Below are 17,066 nucleotides of genomic sequence, written 5' to 3' on the forward strand. Positions count from 1 at the left end.
TTAACACATCTACAGATGATATTGGGGGAAAAATATGCCTCTCATTTAAAACATTAGCTTTTGTAATAATGGGAGCTAATCAAATAGAGCTGTTTATCTACTTCAAGGCAATATTGAAATGCTACTTATTTCTTATCTTGTCTTCATCTTCTTGGTAGCATGCCAATAACTCTTCGTGATCAACAAGACTCCACCATACGGCCTGTAGGCAGTTTGCTTTTAGAAATCAAAATTTTCATAACTGATAAAGAGAAAGCAGCCTGATCAGTGATTCTAAATATGTCCCATAGCTGTTTCTGTTCGTTTGCTGACACACAGCACTTTATAAGCCGCGATTCTGGGCAGAATAAAGAGGTAAATGAATCAAATATACAAAGGCATGGGGTTTCTCAGGTGGCTCAGTGGTAAAGATTCTGCCTGCCAATCCAGGAGACACAGGTTCAATCCCTGGGTCAGGAAGATACCCTGGAGGAGGAAATGGCAACCCACTCCAATTCTTGCCTGGAGATTTCCATGGACAGAAGAGCCTGGCTGGCTACTGTCCATGGGGTCGCAAAGAGTCGGACGCGACTGAGCACTCACACACACATACAAAGGTATATTTAAAGTCAGCATTCATCACATGTCTGCAGAACTAATTATTTCACCTTTTCTTTCCTCATCTCTCCCTGATCTTCCTGAGAGATTCAGCTTAGGGCCACAGTGGTAAATTAGGAAACATCAGGAGAGCTAATGAGATATTTACAAGAAGACTCAGTTTTTCAAGAAGCTGATTTTTCAGACTTGAAGAGTCGGAGATAAACCCCATTGCCATGTATAAGTTTATAAGACAGATTTCGCAGCGCGTCCCCAACGCATCACGAACGACGCCTGCTATAAACGATGACATGTGAAAATGGACGTCAGCCCGTGTGCTCCCAGCAGCAGCTGCCTCTTCCCCGGTCTCCCTGGCTCCAGCCTCTTCCTGTTCCAGCCTGGCCCACATTCTCCTGCCAGAATAAACTTCCTGGGGTAGCAGAGAACCCAGTTTGAGCCTAAACCCTGTCTGGGCTGGCCATTCAAACTGATGGACAGTTACGACAAGATGTTTATCTGGACGAGGGCTCGGGAAGCCTTTGGGAGAAAGTCATCTTGAGGGGAAAAAAAAGAGAATTGAAAAGGAAAGCTCCCTCGGGTACTAAATCCTGAGTTGTCAGAGGGGAGAGATGGTTCTGAATTCACCTGGGAACCTATGAATATTCTCCTGGCTTTTGAGTTTTCATCCAGAGGAAAGCTGACGAACTAAAGCGAGGAGAAACTTTATACGGAAGTTCCTGTCTGTCTTCAGAGCCAAACAAGCATCGGTTGATATGCTGCAAACTGTGGGGAGCCCCGGGGGTAAAGGTTACTTGCCCCCAGTCCTCTGCAGCCCAGAGGATTCAGAGGGTGGTGTCTGCCGGTAGAACTCAGAGTGTGCCGCAGGGTAGATGTTCTCTTAAAAAAAGTGCCGTCAGAGATCGGGAGACACCTTGCTCTGTGATGGCAGTCAGTGAGACACGCGGGCAGGACCCGGGTCCCGGCTGTAGGGCTGGTTCTACACAAGGGAGGCACCCCATTTATTTATGGCCACGTGTGACCTGCTCCCCAAGACTGTGAGAAATACTTCACGCAGCTTTAGAAGGAGCTGAAGCTTTTTTTTTTTTTTTAAGATTTATTTATTTATTTTGGGGGCTGCGCTGGGTCTTCCTTGCGGTGCTTCGTTGCCCCGTGGCAGGTGGGATCTTCCTGGACCAGGGATCGAACCCGTGTCCCCTGCATTGCAACACGGACTCTTAACCACTGGACCACCAAGGAAGCCCGGAGCTGAAGGACTGAGTGAGTGTGTGGAGGGGAAGAGATAGGGGAACTGGCCCTATAAAAATTGCAAAATATTTAAATCCTGTGGAAAATTCAGAAAATGCTAACATCTAAGCATCCCTGACCCAGGTAAAAGATATGTTAATACTTTGCCATCTTTGCTTGAGATTCCCATTTTACACTTTTTCTATTTTAAAAATAAAACGTTATAAATCATTATATAACATTATACATCTATGCTCCTCTTTATTTCCCTGTAGGGAATTATCATCAGGAAGTTGACAAATGTGAATCCATTCATCCTTTTGTTTTTGTTTTTGAATTTTAATAATAGTATGTTATACACAGATTTCAAAATTTCCAAACCATTTACATTTTAAAAAAATTGTCAATCTAGTTCCTTTGTTTATAACATTGTACTGTATGCCATCACTTGAGTGAACTCTAATTAATTGATGCATTTGAGACCCTGAGGTGTATGCTATTGTTTTTTAGAGCAGGGTTTCCACACACGAGTTCATGGTACAGGTCCCATGTTCAGAATATTCCAGAAAGTTCTATGGTTCTATGTGGAATAAACCATTCCTTATGGCTTCATCCTGAACCATGTGGACATGGACATTCCTAAACCATATCCAGGCTGTCAGTTGGGTTGAGCCACTTTCAGACGTGATTCCTCCTTCCTCTCTTCCCCGAGGTAGAGCAGCCCCTGCCCGTGCCACTCAAATGGACATTTCACAAACTTTTCTGCTACTGTTTTTTCTAAAACCCTTTCTCCTATCTGGGGTACCTTTCTCAGGCCAACACCACCATCCATTCAGAGAATCACAAGTTGGTTTTGAAGCCCAGATTTTCACTTAGTTTTCAACCCACAGTTGATTTACTCTTCTGTCTCTGGATTTTCATGTTTCATCTCAATGATAGGGCTGTTATACCTGGCTTTCCTCTTCTGTTATGACACCTGTGTGCTTTCCCAGACTTGATCTCTGGATCATCCTTGGGTCCTTTTACAGTGTAAACATAATTGCATTAATAAATTAAAACAAACAAACAAAAAAAGCATTTGGAAATGCTTAAATTGACTGGAGGTGATCACAGTGAATCTGAAGTTGATCTCTGTGTCCCTTAAGCCAAAGCCAATGACTTCACTATTCATGACATCAACTGTCCTCCCTAGGATTGTAATCAGATGCCAAGTATGTGTGTCTGTGTTCAGTCATGTCTGACTCTTTGAAACTCCCTGGACTGTATGTAGTCTGCCAGGCTCCTCTGTCCATGGGATTCTCCAGGCGACAATACTGGAGTGGGTTCCCATTTCCAGTCACCAGCACCCCAGGACAGTGCTGGCAGTCAGGGGCAAGATGCATAGGAAAATGCATTTTCTGTTAGTTATCTCAGAGCTTGTGTGTGTGTTCGTGTGCGTGTATACTCCTTGGTCACGTACTTCACTGCGATTAAGAGCGATTCAGACGGTAGTATAGAGGCAGTTCTAGATGGAGCTGGCTTAAGTCAGAGAAAACCCTTTTTGCCAGGAGGGAAATCCTGGATTGACAGGTAGAGACTCAGGCTCGCATCCCTGTCCCCGGTCCAGATCTCAGGCATCTCTGCTGAGAGCCGAAGCCTGCTGCTCCATTAGAAAGAAAATCACTTGGCTCCCCTAGCCTTTTGCGTCCAATTTATGTCCAATTTGCAGACTTTCAACATTGCAATCTCACAGTTCATAAAATCAAGCTCAGCCTGGGCTAAGTCTCCAGGTAATGGATTTAGGATCACGGGAGGTGTTAGCTGCAGTTCGTGATGGGTAACTTTCTTGTTAACTAAAGTCTCTTTAGCTAAATGAGTTCCAGGTTTAAGTCTCCCTTCTTTCTTTTTTTTGGCAGAGGTCTGGGGGATGGGGGTGGGGTGGGCGCAGAACTTTATTAGGCTGCGCGTGGAGAGCTTTTCATTGCAAAGGCAACAGAAAAAAAAAAAAATTGGGATAAGCCAGTCTTTGTATAAACGGAAGGTGGTGAAAGGAGAGCTGTGTATGGGGGCTGGAGGATCAACCCTCCGGCTCCACTCCGCTAGGCAGGGGCTCCGGGAGGCGGCCCGGTGCTCACGGCGGAGCCAGGCCATTTCCGCAGGTAACTGGGCGCTGCGGGGAGACAGAAACCGCAGGTGGAGGGGGGCCGGAGGCAGGCGGTGTGGACACTGGGCGTCTCTCCCCACTCCCGTGCCCTCGTCCTCCACAACCAACTCACTTTCACCCACCACCCTTGGGGGACTTCTAATCAGTACCCCATTGTTGAAGGCGGGTCAGTTGAATATTCTAGGTGTGTGTCTGAGCATGTGTGTGTGTGTGTGTAAGCGCACACCACACCGAAACACGGGTGTGTGCTCATAGGACCCGCCGAGGATCCGTTCCAGGATCCTGGAGGGAAGTGGGCCTTCTAAGAGCCGTGGTTCCTTGACTGTCAGTCTCAGGAGTCGGGTTAATTGGACGTCTGCGTTTTTAAAACAAGTCATTTATTGAGTCACTCCACTTAAAAAGCTAATGAAATGCTCTTTAATTTGGGCTGTTATTCTTTAAACCAAGACGAGCCACTTCTATATTTAATTTCTTTGAAAAATCATTTCCCCTATAAAAGTCGCATGGCTGCCTCTGCGTCGTCGCTCACCCGTGTGTTCACGTCTCTTAAACTCTTCAAGGAGCTTTCTAGCTCCCCGCGCCCGATTGCTTTTCCCCTTGGTCTTCCTGTTCATTCTGAAGCTTTCCTTGTCTCTTCTGGTCTCTAAGAGAGCGTGGCCAGACAGCCTGCTTTCAGAGAAGCAAGTACTGCTCCCAGTCTCGGGACTTCCAGTCCCAGAGTTGAGTGTTTCCCTCAGTGTCTTTTCCTTGCATATGATGAAAATGCTCGTTGTTACACGCACGTGTTTACAGATCAGAGTTTCTCCTGTCTTAGGGAGAGTGTTGGCCCCTGGGCCAGTATGGACATTGTATACATTGTTTATTTCAAGACTGATAAATCAGAGGCTGTTATGGTATTAGGGTTTTATATATATAGGAAGACAATTCTACATATATAAAATGTAGACATGGCTTGTCTTGGTTTAAAGAATAACAGCCCGAATTAAAGAGCATTTAATTAGCTTTTTAATAAGAATATTCTTCCTGTACATATAAAACCCTAATACCATAATAGGCTGTCTCTCATACATATATATATATGTATATATATATATGTACACACACACACACATATACTGTCTCATATATATACACATATATATGTATATATGTATATAGGAGAAGGAAATGGCAAACCCACTCCAATATTCTTGCCTGGAAAACCATATAGATTGAGGAGCCTTGTGAGCTATAGTTCCTGGAGTCGCAAAGAGCCACACATGACTTAGTGACTGAACAATAACAACAATATATATATATATACACACACATATACATATAAATTATATTCCTAATATTTACAACAATCTATTAACCTGATAAGAAATGTATCCCTACAGATGTGCAAGTGGACAAAATGGAAGCACAGTAAGGTACCTATATAACAGTAACTGTAACTATATATACATGTATAATATCATAATATAAATCTCCTATCTTTGAACAGATGCTCAGTACATAGTGGGGATTTTTTTTCTTAATTGGGAGAGGTTTGCATGATACTCTCCCTGTCCTGTGTCTCTCAACATTTAATGAGAAAAAAAAAATTCTTGTTTTAAAAACTCTGCATAAACTCATTTCACCTTCTTGCTCTTGTAGAAACACTCACTATACAGGTTTGAGAAAGGTCTTCAAGGAAATACACTAGAATACTGTGGAAATGAGTGGCAGAGACTCTGGGATCTCAGTCTAATTTATCAACACACACGTACATGATCTTTGGGGAAACCATTTAATCAGACAGCCGTAGGACGACCTTGAGGGTTTGCTGGAATCACCTCTGGCCGGTGCCGTTCTTTCTCTCCTCCTACTGGCCCCTGAGGACAGAGCTGCTCCTTCCTGAGCTGAGCGGGCTCTGTCCTCCTCTTCCCGGCTCCTCGGAGGCAGAGAGATGACTACCCAAAGGCTGGTCCATTGGCCCCGGGCCCCAGGTCTTATGAATCACCAAGTCTCATTCAAAGGAGTTACCACCATGCAGAGACTTGATTTCCGTGCCCCAGTCTATGAATCGAAGGGAAAAGAAGCTGAAATACGAGTGGGAAAATTTAAGTCACCTTAGTCCTATGCCTCTGGAGACAAACTGCTCGCTCAGAACCTGGCCTCTGGGCTTCTGCGTCTTTTGGTTTGTGCGAGGCGTCTGGAGGGAAGCCCTGAGGGAAGCGTGGTGTCCTGGGTGAGAAAGGTGGTTAACCTGAAGCCCAAACACCTCCTGCCACCACACGCTCCCGAGCAGACCAGAGCTCGTCCTTACGAGCCAAACATCAGAACGCGTCTACCCAGTGAGGTTGGGACAGTTATGCAGGGGTAGCGGTATCCTATTTTTAAAAAACAGATGGGGGATTCCTAGGTGTTCAGGGTTTGGCAAACAAATTTAGCAAAATATGTTCGATTTGGAAATGGAGAGGACAGCCTGTCCCCAGGACATTTGTCTTTTATTTCTGTTAACATAGAATGAGCTTAAAAATGACTGTTTTTAATGCATCAAAACTCTATTGGTTCAAAAAGGACATCAGCAAGACAAATATTAGGAAAGTAAAAGCAGGTTTATCACTAGCTGGAATTAATACAGCTGTCTATAAAAGAAAGCAAGAGAACCCACAAAAATAATTAGAAGTAACAGCTGTGTGTTGTTGGCAGCTAGCTATAAGGTTAATACAGAGAGATTAGTTGCTTTCCTAAAAATCAAAACTAGCCTCAAATTAAATTTGAGATTAGTCACTTACTAAGTGACTATGTTCAACCTTTCTGCGTCTTTTTATTTATCTCTAAAATGAAGCCAGTAACAGTTCCCGTTTCAAGTAATTGTTTTAAGAATAACTGACATAGCATCTCTAAAACATTCGGCATCCAGTCTCCTATAGACTTGACTAATCAATATAACCTGTTAGTTTTAATAGGTTAAACGTGAAATTAAAGTGATTTCATCCAAAATTGCCATTAAAATGTCAAAAAGTTCTTAGAAAAATTTCAGGGAAAAAAATGTAGGATCGATAAAAAAACTACTAGACCTTGCTATGGGATATCACATGGAGTTTGACTAATGAAATACGCTGCCTTTATAAATTAAGAAGCTTAATATTATAGTGATATCAGCTTAGATACAATCCATTGATTGACTAGGGTTTCCTGTGTGTCTGCTACTCTATAATGCTTAGTGGGTGTCTGTATCTCAATTACATTTATATCAACTCAGTGAAGAAAGAATTATATTGCTTAGTTTATGAAAGAATTTGCATCTTAAGGAAAAAGCACAAGTCTGTACAGCTGATAATGGAGGAATATGAAATTGAATAAAAGTGTACAATTTATTTCTAATTTGAAAAATTAACAGGACCTTGTCAATGTGTTAGTCACTCAATCGTGTCTGACTCTTTACAGCCCAACAGACTATAGCCCACCAGGCTCCTCTGTTCATGGGATTCTCCAGGCAAGAACACTAGAGTGGGGCGCCATTCCTTTCTCCAGGGGATCTTCACAACCCAGGGATCGAACCCAGGTCTCCTACATTGCAGGCAGATTCTTAACCCCTGAGCCACCAGGGAAGTCCCAATAGGACTTTGAAACTGCCTAGATGGTTCAAAGTTAACCTGGAAAAGATAAATCCATGAGAATAGTCAAGGGCACTTTTCAAGCCAAGAACAGCATATGTACAATCGTCTCTCCAGGTATTAAAATATAAAAGCATGAAAGGTAGGTTAATGGTACAGAGTACCTTCAAGAAATAGGATCAAGAATAAATGATGATCATCTTAGCTTGCTGCTTTAAAACCAGAATCTGAAATGCATGTCTTGGTCCAGATAGCTTGTTGCATGCAGGGAATGGTCCCATGGGTAGGAGCAGACCACTGGGAAGGCTGAACGCAGGGCAGAGGGTGAGCTGATCGAGAGATGCCCAATCCAGGTAACTCCACAGCTAGGAGCCTGGGACTCGGTCCCACTGGGGACACTCCAAGGAGCCACGGAGAATACAGCGTCTTCATCCAGGGACAGAAGAGTTGTGTGTTTATCCAGTCTCCCATCCCACGAACTGTGCAGGGGTTACCCTCGGTCAAGGGTACTGTTCACTTGACCGTCCGGGTCTGTGCTGTGTTAGTGACTGAGTGGTTTCCCCTAGCATTCTATGCAACTGTGGCTGAGAAAGTCCCGGGGCCGAAAGGGAGAGGGTTGTTTCCACCGGAAGCACGCTGCAGTCCGATCCCCATCCGCTGGTGGCTGCCGCAGCGAGGAGCAGAGTATAAAACAGGCTGAAAAGATGTACTGAGGCAAGGGAGGCATTAGATACAGTGAAGTGGTTTGTAGGAAAAGTGGCACTTCAAAAACACCGGGGAAATAGTGTTTTATTTGATTATAGAGTTAGGAAAACTGCTTAAAAGATGAGGAAAACTGAAGTTTCCTAAGGTGAAATTCCAGGTATAATAAGGTAAATGGTAGAAAATAAAAATACTAAAGGATTAGAAGAAAATTCAGGTGAGTCGTTTTTCTTTGTTTGTTTTAGTTTTTGTTTTCTAACCATCTTAGGAATGGAGCCATAATATTTAAGGCTGAAAACCGTGGATGAAAATATTACAACTAATTTTTTATAGTTGTTTTTTTAAAGTTAAGCCAAAATAGCTTTTGCTCTTCAAAAGTTGGCTTTTTTTCCCTCCAACTAAATAGTTTTATTAAATTAAATAAACATATCTGAATTTTGACTATTTAGTTGCCAAGTTCTCAAACCCACTCTCTGTACTAACATACTGCATGTAATATTCTGTGTCCAGCACTTAGTCACTGAAAAACATTTGATCAAAGAGAGAATCTAAACTATCCTTAAATATATAGCTTAGATCGAGACACATTTTTTAGGATCAAAGTCCCATTTATACTCCTAATCTACGAGGGATGTAGATGCAAAGATTTCCTGTCTTAATTTCACTGCTATTTATATTTTTTAATATGGTAATTTGAGACATATCTTTTTTTGGTCAGAGTTGGAGAAAACTGTGGTTTAGTGGTGCTACCCACATATGCAGAAATTGTTTTATTTTCACAGAATTATAAAGTGAAGAATTTAGGCAATTAATTGATTAATTTTTATCATCACCACCCTCTAGCCCTCATGCCTAAGCATGTGCCATCAAAACCTTTCTTCTCTAAGTTATAAATATATTTAGCTATTTCTCTACTTAGCCTTGATGGTGATACAATTTATATGTTCAGAAAGTGGGTTGATTAACAGAGGGTAGCTTAAATATGGGGCTTCCCAAAGATGGCAAAGACTCTGCTCAAAATGTGGGAGACCCAAGTTCTATCCCTGGGTCAGGAAGATCCCCTGGAGGAGAAAATACTCTCGAGTATTCTTGCCTGGGGAATCCCATGGACAGAGGAGCTGGGGGTGGGGGTGGGGGTGGCGGCTATAGTCCACGGGGTTGCAAAGAGTCGGACACAACTGAGTGACTAACACTTTTCATGTTAGTAAGCTTTCATCACGGGACGCTTTGCAAGATGCTCTCAAATGTGCAATGAGTTAGAACTTTTTTTTTTTTCTAATTCAAATAATTTTTCAACCTCTTCCCTATAACAGTCTCACTTTTATAGTCAGTGTAAATCGGAGTAAAAACAGGTTCTAGCCTGAAGTCCTCTAGGAGACACATTAAGTTGTAGGACCAAAGCTAAACAAAATAGAAAAAAGAAAACAGAAACAACAAAAATAACCTTTCAGCTGTGTGATTTTCAGGAGAGTGCTGTATAGAAATGGTCCTAGTCATGAACCTTAGATTAAGGAAATAGTCCAAATAATATGTATGTGGCAGCCTGTGTTTCTCTGAAATGGATTTCAGATCCAGTGGGATCAAAGGTTTCGATTTGGGTTTTGTAACTGACTTGCCTTTAATCTGCTCTGAGGACTTAGTAAACATAGGTGATGGATAAGTAAAACAACTGGACAATTAGGTAAGAAAAAAAATCAGCCATAAATTGATTGTCTAGTGTGCATTAAACCCAAAGAAACTTTTTTTTTCTTTTTTAATTTTCCAGGTTTCGGCACCATAGGGAAGTGTGATTTTGGGCAGAATTTGTGAAGCTCTTCTCCATGGGCCTTGATGGAGAACATCTTTGGGAAATAATCTACAGCTAGAATTTGTCCTGGTTTGTACTTCTTTTTCCTCTCAGCCTGTCATGTTCTTTATAATTTTATTTTTTTTAGTTTAATAGTATGCAAAGACTTGAATGTACAAGGCTGTCATACTTTCCACTGGGCTTCAAAGAAAGAAAGCAGAATGAAGCTTGTTGTAAACTTTAATTTCCATTTTCTGCTTTATGTAACCTTATTTTAGTAGCTCCAGTAAAATGTAACCACATTAACCAACACTTAATTTGGACTCCATGACGAAAGAAGGCCAAAAATAGCTCAGAAACAAACAAATTTGGAAGTGTGCGTCTGCGGCCACATCAGATGTTGTCAAGTCACAACTTCTCATTTGTAGGTTAAAAAAAGAGAGAGAGAAAGGAGGATGATGGGAACCAATTGCTGACAGTGTTTGGGCAATCAAGCTTCATTTTTCTTTTCTCCTGTTTGGTGCTGTAGTTGCTAAGCAAAATTGTATAATGAAATGACATTATGAATTGAAAGGTGATGCTTTACTGAATTCAAATTGTAAACAGTATTACTAGTCAGTGGCATTTTCGTATGAAGTTTATTACATGTTCAATTACTAAAATCAGGATCTCTACTCAGATTAGTGAAACTACAGTAGACTTGATCCTATCTGAAAATACTATGTGAGTTTGATACTAAAGACAACAGTGGGATAAATTCAGTGTTCCTTAAAGGTGTAGTTAACATCTATATTTTCTTTGTACCTATTTATCAATAGACATCAACATTGCTTGTGAGTCACTGCAAAAATACCTTATAATTGTTTAAATTTTACAGCATGCAAAATAATTTTATAGCAGTTTTTCTTTTTTCTTTTTTTTTTTTATCCTAACTGTTGTCCATGTGATGTTTCAAAACACTATCAGTCTTGGATATTCTGATTCCAGATTTATAGCATTTCTAGAATATCCGAATACAATATACACATGCTATATAAAAGCACACTGTTAGGGGACTTCCCTGGAGGTCCGTTGGCTGAGATTCCACACTTCCACTGCAGGGGGCACGGGTTCAGTCCCTAGTGGGGAAACTAGGATCCCACATGCTATGTGGTAGAGCAGCCAAAGGTTTTTTTTTTAAAAGAAGCATCTCAAGTAAATGACTTCAGCTTAAAAAAAAAAATACACCGTTGCACTTTGCCTATTTAAATGCAGATAGTTGAGAGCTGTATTTTAGCAAATTAATATAAAAACTAATGTGTATTCAGGACCTACTTATACCAGGATGTATATTTGTGTTCCAATTATATATTGCCATACAGTCTTATTTAAGGATTCCCTCGTAGCTCAGTCAGTAAAGTATCTGCCTGCAGTGCAGAAGACCTGGGTTCAATTCCTGAATCAGGAAGATCTCCTGGAGAAGGAAATGGCCACCCACTCCAGTATTCTTGCCTGGAGAATCCCACGGACAGAGGAGCCTGGCGGGCTACCTTGCATGGGGCCACCCCCACCACAACCATGAATAGTCTTGGAAGGACAAACTTACTTAAAACTTACCAGCTTAAAACGATAACCATGTTCTTACTGAAAACTTAGCGGCTTAAAACGATAGCCATGTTCTTACTGAAAACTTAGTGGCTTAAAACAATAACCGTTTTCTGTATGTGGTCATGATTCTGCCATTTGGCCAATGCTTTGCAAGCACAGCTCATCGGCTTCAATGGCATCGCTGAGATTTATGCACCCGCTTCCAAGCCTGCTCACTCTCATGGTGCGCAGGCTGATGACTGTTGGAACTCTGATATTAATATATCTGTGTCAGCCAGCCAGCTGGTTCACTTCTGAATCAAATTCTTGGCTCTTCGCCCCCAAGCCTCTCTGTGTGACTAGCTTGGGTCTCCTTGTACCGCTGGGTTCTCAGGCTCTTCCAGAGCAGACGCTTCCTAGAGGTTAGGCTCAGAACTAATTGTGTGGCTTCTGCCCCCTGGTACTGGTTGCTGTGATCCTCAGATCCCACCCTTATTTAAGGGAAGCGACTACATAAGGGTGTGACTATCAGGAGGTGTGTTCCACGGGAGCCATCAGCGTATCACACAGAAACTTGTCCACAAACGTCCACAGTTTTACTCCTGGTGACCCTACCCTGGAGATGACCCAGACGTTTGTCAGTGGATAAACGGCTAAACAAACTATAGTGCATCTATACTAGTGAATACTATTCAACAGTAACAAGGACGACTTGCAAGCACCTGGCTTAATAACCTCAAGGAAATAATGCTTAGTGAACGTAGCTCATCTTAAAAGCATACACCCTACATAATTCCATTTATATAACACCCACAAAATAATGTTTACAGAGATGAAGGATGGATTAGCTATTTATGGGGTTGGGGAAGGTAGGCGTGGCTGTCATGGATCATTGGAAGGAGCCTCAAGGTGATGTTGTAGTTGAGTACCTTGATTGTGGTGGTGCTTAGAGCTGCAGATGTGATAAAATTGCACAGAGCTACACACACACACACACACAATTAAATATATAAACAGTTAAGTCTAAGGTTCTGTAGGTTGAACCGATGTCAATTTCCTACTTGTGATACTGAATTCTAGTTTTAGGAGGTACAGATATTGGAGGAGGCTGGGAGAAAGTTGTTTGAGACTTCCCTGTACATTTTCTTTGTAATTTCCTATGAAGCTTTTAGTGTTTTAAAATTAAAAGTAAAGGGCAAGAAAATGCCCCTTGGGTTCAAAAGAGGGATGGGGGAAATTCGTGCACCCAGAGGACTTTGGGTCCACCCTGGGTACCCGCCTTGTAACGTCCCTAGGATTTGGTCTGTATCCAGGTGTGGTGAGTCCAACAAATAGGAGAAGGTTGCTGCTGGAAAGATGGTTTGTTACCCACAGCTCCCAAGAGAAGGGAGCAGATGCCATGGTTCGCAGGACCACAGCGGAAAGCACGGAGGTGCGTCGGGACGCAGGTAGAGTTTGGGGAAAGCTTGGACCAGAGCCTTTATTGTCACTAGCAGAAAGGGGTGAGGCAGGTAAGCAGCTGAGCAGATTTAGAATTAGAGCCTTTGAAAAATGTCGGCAGGCTCAGCGCCAAGGGGCTGGTGCCAAGTTGTCTGGTATCTGGCCTTTTGTTGCTGCTGTTTTCTAGTCGCTAAGTCATGCCCGACTCTTTGTGGCCCCGTGGACTGTAGCCCGCCAGGCTCCTCTGTCCATGGGATTCTCCAGGCAAGAATACTGGAATGGGTTGCCATTTCCTACTCCAGGGGATCTTCCCAACCCACGGATTGAACCTGAGTCTCCTGCATTGGCAGACAGATTCTCTACCTCTGAGTCATCAGGAAAGCCCAGAGCACCCCTCATCATTTTATAAATTAAAAATAATCTGTAAATACCAACTTCCTCCAAATTAGATGGGAGAACAGTGTTTCAGGAATTGTAGAGATGGGAAGATGGACAGGTCCCTCCAAATTGAAAGAGGTCATTGGGGAGAACTCGTAAGGATTGCTTAGTTTTAGTCAACATCACACATTGAAAACAGGCTTGATAAAACCCCAAACTAAATACATTGTCTCAGAAAATCGAGATACAAGTGATCCACTTTAATAATAGTCTGAAGTCAGAAGACTTTACGATTTTACTCTATTTTTTGCAATATGATATGCAATTAATTCTTCCTTAACGAAACACATTGATTAAAATTTCATTATGTCAACATCTCACAATAAAGCCGGGTCCAGGGAACCCCTTTCTTTTCACTTATTTAAGTCTTTATAATTAATTCTGGATTTATGTCATTTGCTGGTCAATGTTACAGTCACCTTACTAACTACTTAAGCAATTTGAGAGCTGTCGGAGCTCACAGGAACCCCTGAAGCCGTGGGTGCTAACCCACACTTCTAATCTAATCCTTATTTTTGTGAAGTTTCATTTTCCCATGCTGTGGCATTTTCTTTTAGCCAACTAATTAAAAGTTAATGTTTTCATTTTATGCACAACAGTAATTCTGAGTTTAGATTTCGGCTGGACAGATGGGGTGGCATAATTCTGTTCAGTACACAGCCTGGCGACACTTTTTTTTACCCTTTAATTATTTTTTTTTCTATTTCAGTCCCCAAAACGATTTTGTGGTAATTGAGAAACCCAAAAGTATTAGGTGATTGTTGTTCTTTTAGTCACTAAGTCATATCCAATCCTTTTGGGATCACATGGACTGTATCCTGACAGGCTTCCCTGTCCTTCACTGTCTCCCACAGTTTGCTCAGATTCATGTCCATTGAGTGGGTGATGCCATCCAACCATCTCATCCTCTGTCGTCCCTTCTCCACCTGCCCTCAATCTTTCCTGGCATCAGGGTTTTTTTCCCCAGTGAGTCAGCTCTTCGCATCAGGTGGCCAAACTGTCTGTAGAGTCAAAGCTATGGTGTTACACCATATATGAACATGCAGAATTCTCACTGAATTTAAAAACATGTTCATATTCATAAAATGCTTCAAAAATGGCCCCTTTCAGGGCAGATCTTAAATGTCCTCACTGCAGAAAGATGTGGCAATTTTGTGAGACGACGGTGGGGTCAGCTCACGACGAGGTTATCATCGTTTTGCAGTATGTAAGTGTGTGAAATCAACATGCATACAGCCCATGCATACAGAGCGTGGGATGTCAATGGTAACAAAACCAAACAGGAGCATGAGTTACCTAAACGTGTTTTCCACTGTTCTCCACATCTCAGAAGAGTTTGAGAATGAGAGCTGGGGTCAAATTCTGGGGTTTTTCCTTTGACTAGAAGTGCCACCTTAAGCTCCATCCTTGGGAAGTTCACTCAGTTCAGTTCAGTCGCTCATTCATGTCCGACTCTTTGTGACCCCAGGGACTGCAGCACACCAGGCCTCCCTGTCCATCACCAACTCATGGAGTTTACTCAAACTCATGTCCATTGAGTCGGTGATGCCATCCAACCATCTCATCCTCTGTCATCCCCTTCTCCTCCTGCCCCCAATCCCTGCAAGCATCAGAGTCTTTTCCAATGAGTCAACTCTTCCTATGAGGTGGCTAAAGTATTGGAGTTTCAGCTTCAGCATCAGTCCTTCCAATGAACACCCAGGACTGATCTCCTTCAGGATGGACTGGTTGGTTAAGCATCTTTTAATTTCATGGCTGCAATCACCATCTGCAGTGATTTTGGCGCCCCAAAAAATAAAGCCAAAACAACACCCAGTTGTGGATGTGACTGGTGATAGAAGCAAGGGAAAGTCACTTCAGTCTTCAGTCTCTAAACATGTCTCTCTAAGGTCTCTGGGGAGATGCAGTGGATTGCGGGTTTATTTTTCTTCTCCATCCATTAACCTTGTCTTAAAGTTTTTCTGGAAGCTGAGCACTTTGAGAGAGAAATGCAAACACGAATGATAGCCTTACAGCGCGTTTCCCCCATTCTTGGTGCTTACAAAGCTCCCAGTCCTTCCTCATCAAACTACAGGACTTGAGCTCCTTCTGTCTCCTGCAATAGCCAGATTCAAACAGGTGTGCTTATTCCTTTCCTTCTGGAAATCTTATCTTTGGACGATCCCCTTTCTGGAGTTCTCCCCAATTCCTGTCTGTCAACACAAGTTCCATCCTACTACTGAGGCTCTGGTCAGTCCTCTAGAGTTATCAGGTCCCAGGTAGAGACGTTTCCTTTCTCTGAAGAGTGTTTAATATCATTGCCCCTGAAGCTGGTGCTACATTCTCTTATTATTTTCTATTTATTCTGCACCAGGCCTTAGTTTCAGCCCTAGGGACCTTCCATCTTTCTTGCGGCAGGCAGGATCTTTAGTTGCAGCATGTGAACTCTTAGTTGCCTCACGTGGGATCTAGTTCCCTGACCAGGGATCTATCCCGAGTCCCCTGCATTGCATCTTGGCCTCTGGACCACCAGGAGAGTCCCTGATGTTACATTTTCTAGTTAGAGATGCTTTTGCATGTTGGATTGTCAGTTCATATCACTTGATCCTGAAACAAGTTAAAAGTGCTTCCAGGGTGAGAGCCAGGATTTTTTCTGTTTTTTTTTTTTTCTTTAGCCTTTTAATCGATGTCAATTTTATAGGCTAGAAATTCATGATACTACCAGAGGAAACTATTTTCCCTTCATTATTTATTCTTCTCTCACATTTTTCTAAAAAGATTTTTTTAACTTGCATATGATTCTTTCCTTTTTATTTCTTTTCTTTCACCTTTTACTTAAAAAGGTTTTAAGGTAGCTTCCAAGGTAGTGCATTTGAACCTGAGTAATATGCTATTTTGTTACGTGTGGCTTTGCACCGCACACCTCCATGACGCTGGATGCCATTTTTATTCTGTTTAACCTCCTGCTGGTCCTATGCGTTAAGAGGCTGTATGTCACTGCTCCACAGGTTACAGGAAAACAGACCCTGCTCTGAAGTAGTTAGTTTTCTTTCCTGTATTTTCTCCCCAGGATGCCTCTCATCACTTGGCAAGAATTCTTTTCTGTTCCCCGAGTCAGGATTTTAATCATACATCTTTGAGACCTACCTCGACCTCCAGTTTAATGGATGCACAGAATCTGATTATTTTGGCGGGCACTCACAGGTCTATATCTGAGAAAGGTAGATAGAGTCTACGTTTTATCAAATGTTAATGTGCGTGTATGTGTGTGCATGTGTGTGTGCACTCAATCACGTCCCACTCTCTGCGACCACATGAACTGTAGCCCACTAGGCTCCTCTGTCCATGAGACTCTCCAGGCAAGACTACTGGAGTGGGTTGCCATGCCCTTCTCCAGGGGATCTTTCCGAGCCAGGGGTTGAATCCCCATGTCTTTCGTCTCTTGCATTGTCAGGCAGATTCTTTACCACTAGTGCCACCTCTGTAGAATTCTCCATCAGTTCCATTTAGAATTATCTATGGATCCAGCCGAGATGATATTTGTAATGGGGAAGCAAATAGAAAAGGAATTTCCACGAGGAATGGTCGGATAGTTTACATAGGA

At 42.4% G+C, this 17,066-nt stretch overlaps 1 long non-coding RNA gene across 3 annotated transcripts in view; it reads left to right on the forward strand.

Annotated features, from left to right (window-relative positions):
- Positions 1–899: 899 nt before the first annotated feature.
- The window catches only part of LOC122695596, a 58,278-nt gene continuing 42,111 nt past the window's right edge, over positions 900–17,066 (forward strand). For 2 of the 3 annotated variants that reach the window (XR_006341433.1, XR_006341432.1), the window contains exons 1-2: positions 3,862–3,959; positions 10,019–10,129. This is a non-coding gene — a long non-coding RNA (uncharacterized LOC122695596). Of the gene's footprint in view, positions 1,855–3,861; positions 3,960–10,018; positions 10,130–17,066 lie in introns of those variants that run through there. The other variant, XR_006341434.1, reaches the window with a different exon arrangement.

This window comes from Cervus elaphus, chromosome 5 (genome assembly GCF_910594005.1).
Source record: "Cervus elaphus chromosome 5, mCerEla1.1, whole genome shotgun sequence".
Lineage (NCBI taxonomy): Eukaryota > Metazoa > Chordata > Mammalia > Artiodactyla > Cervidae > Cervus > Cervus elaphus.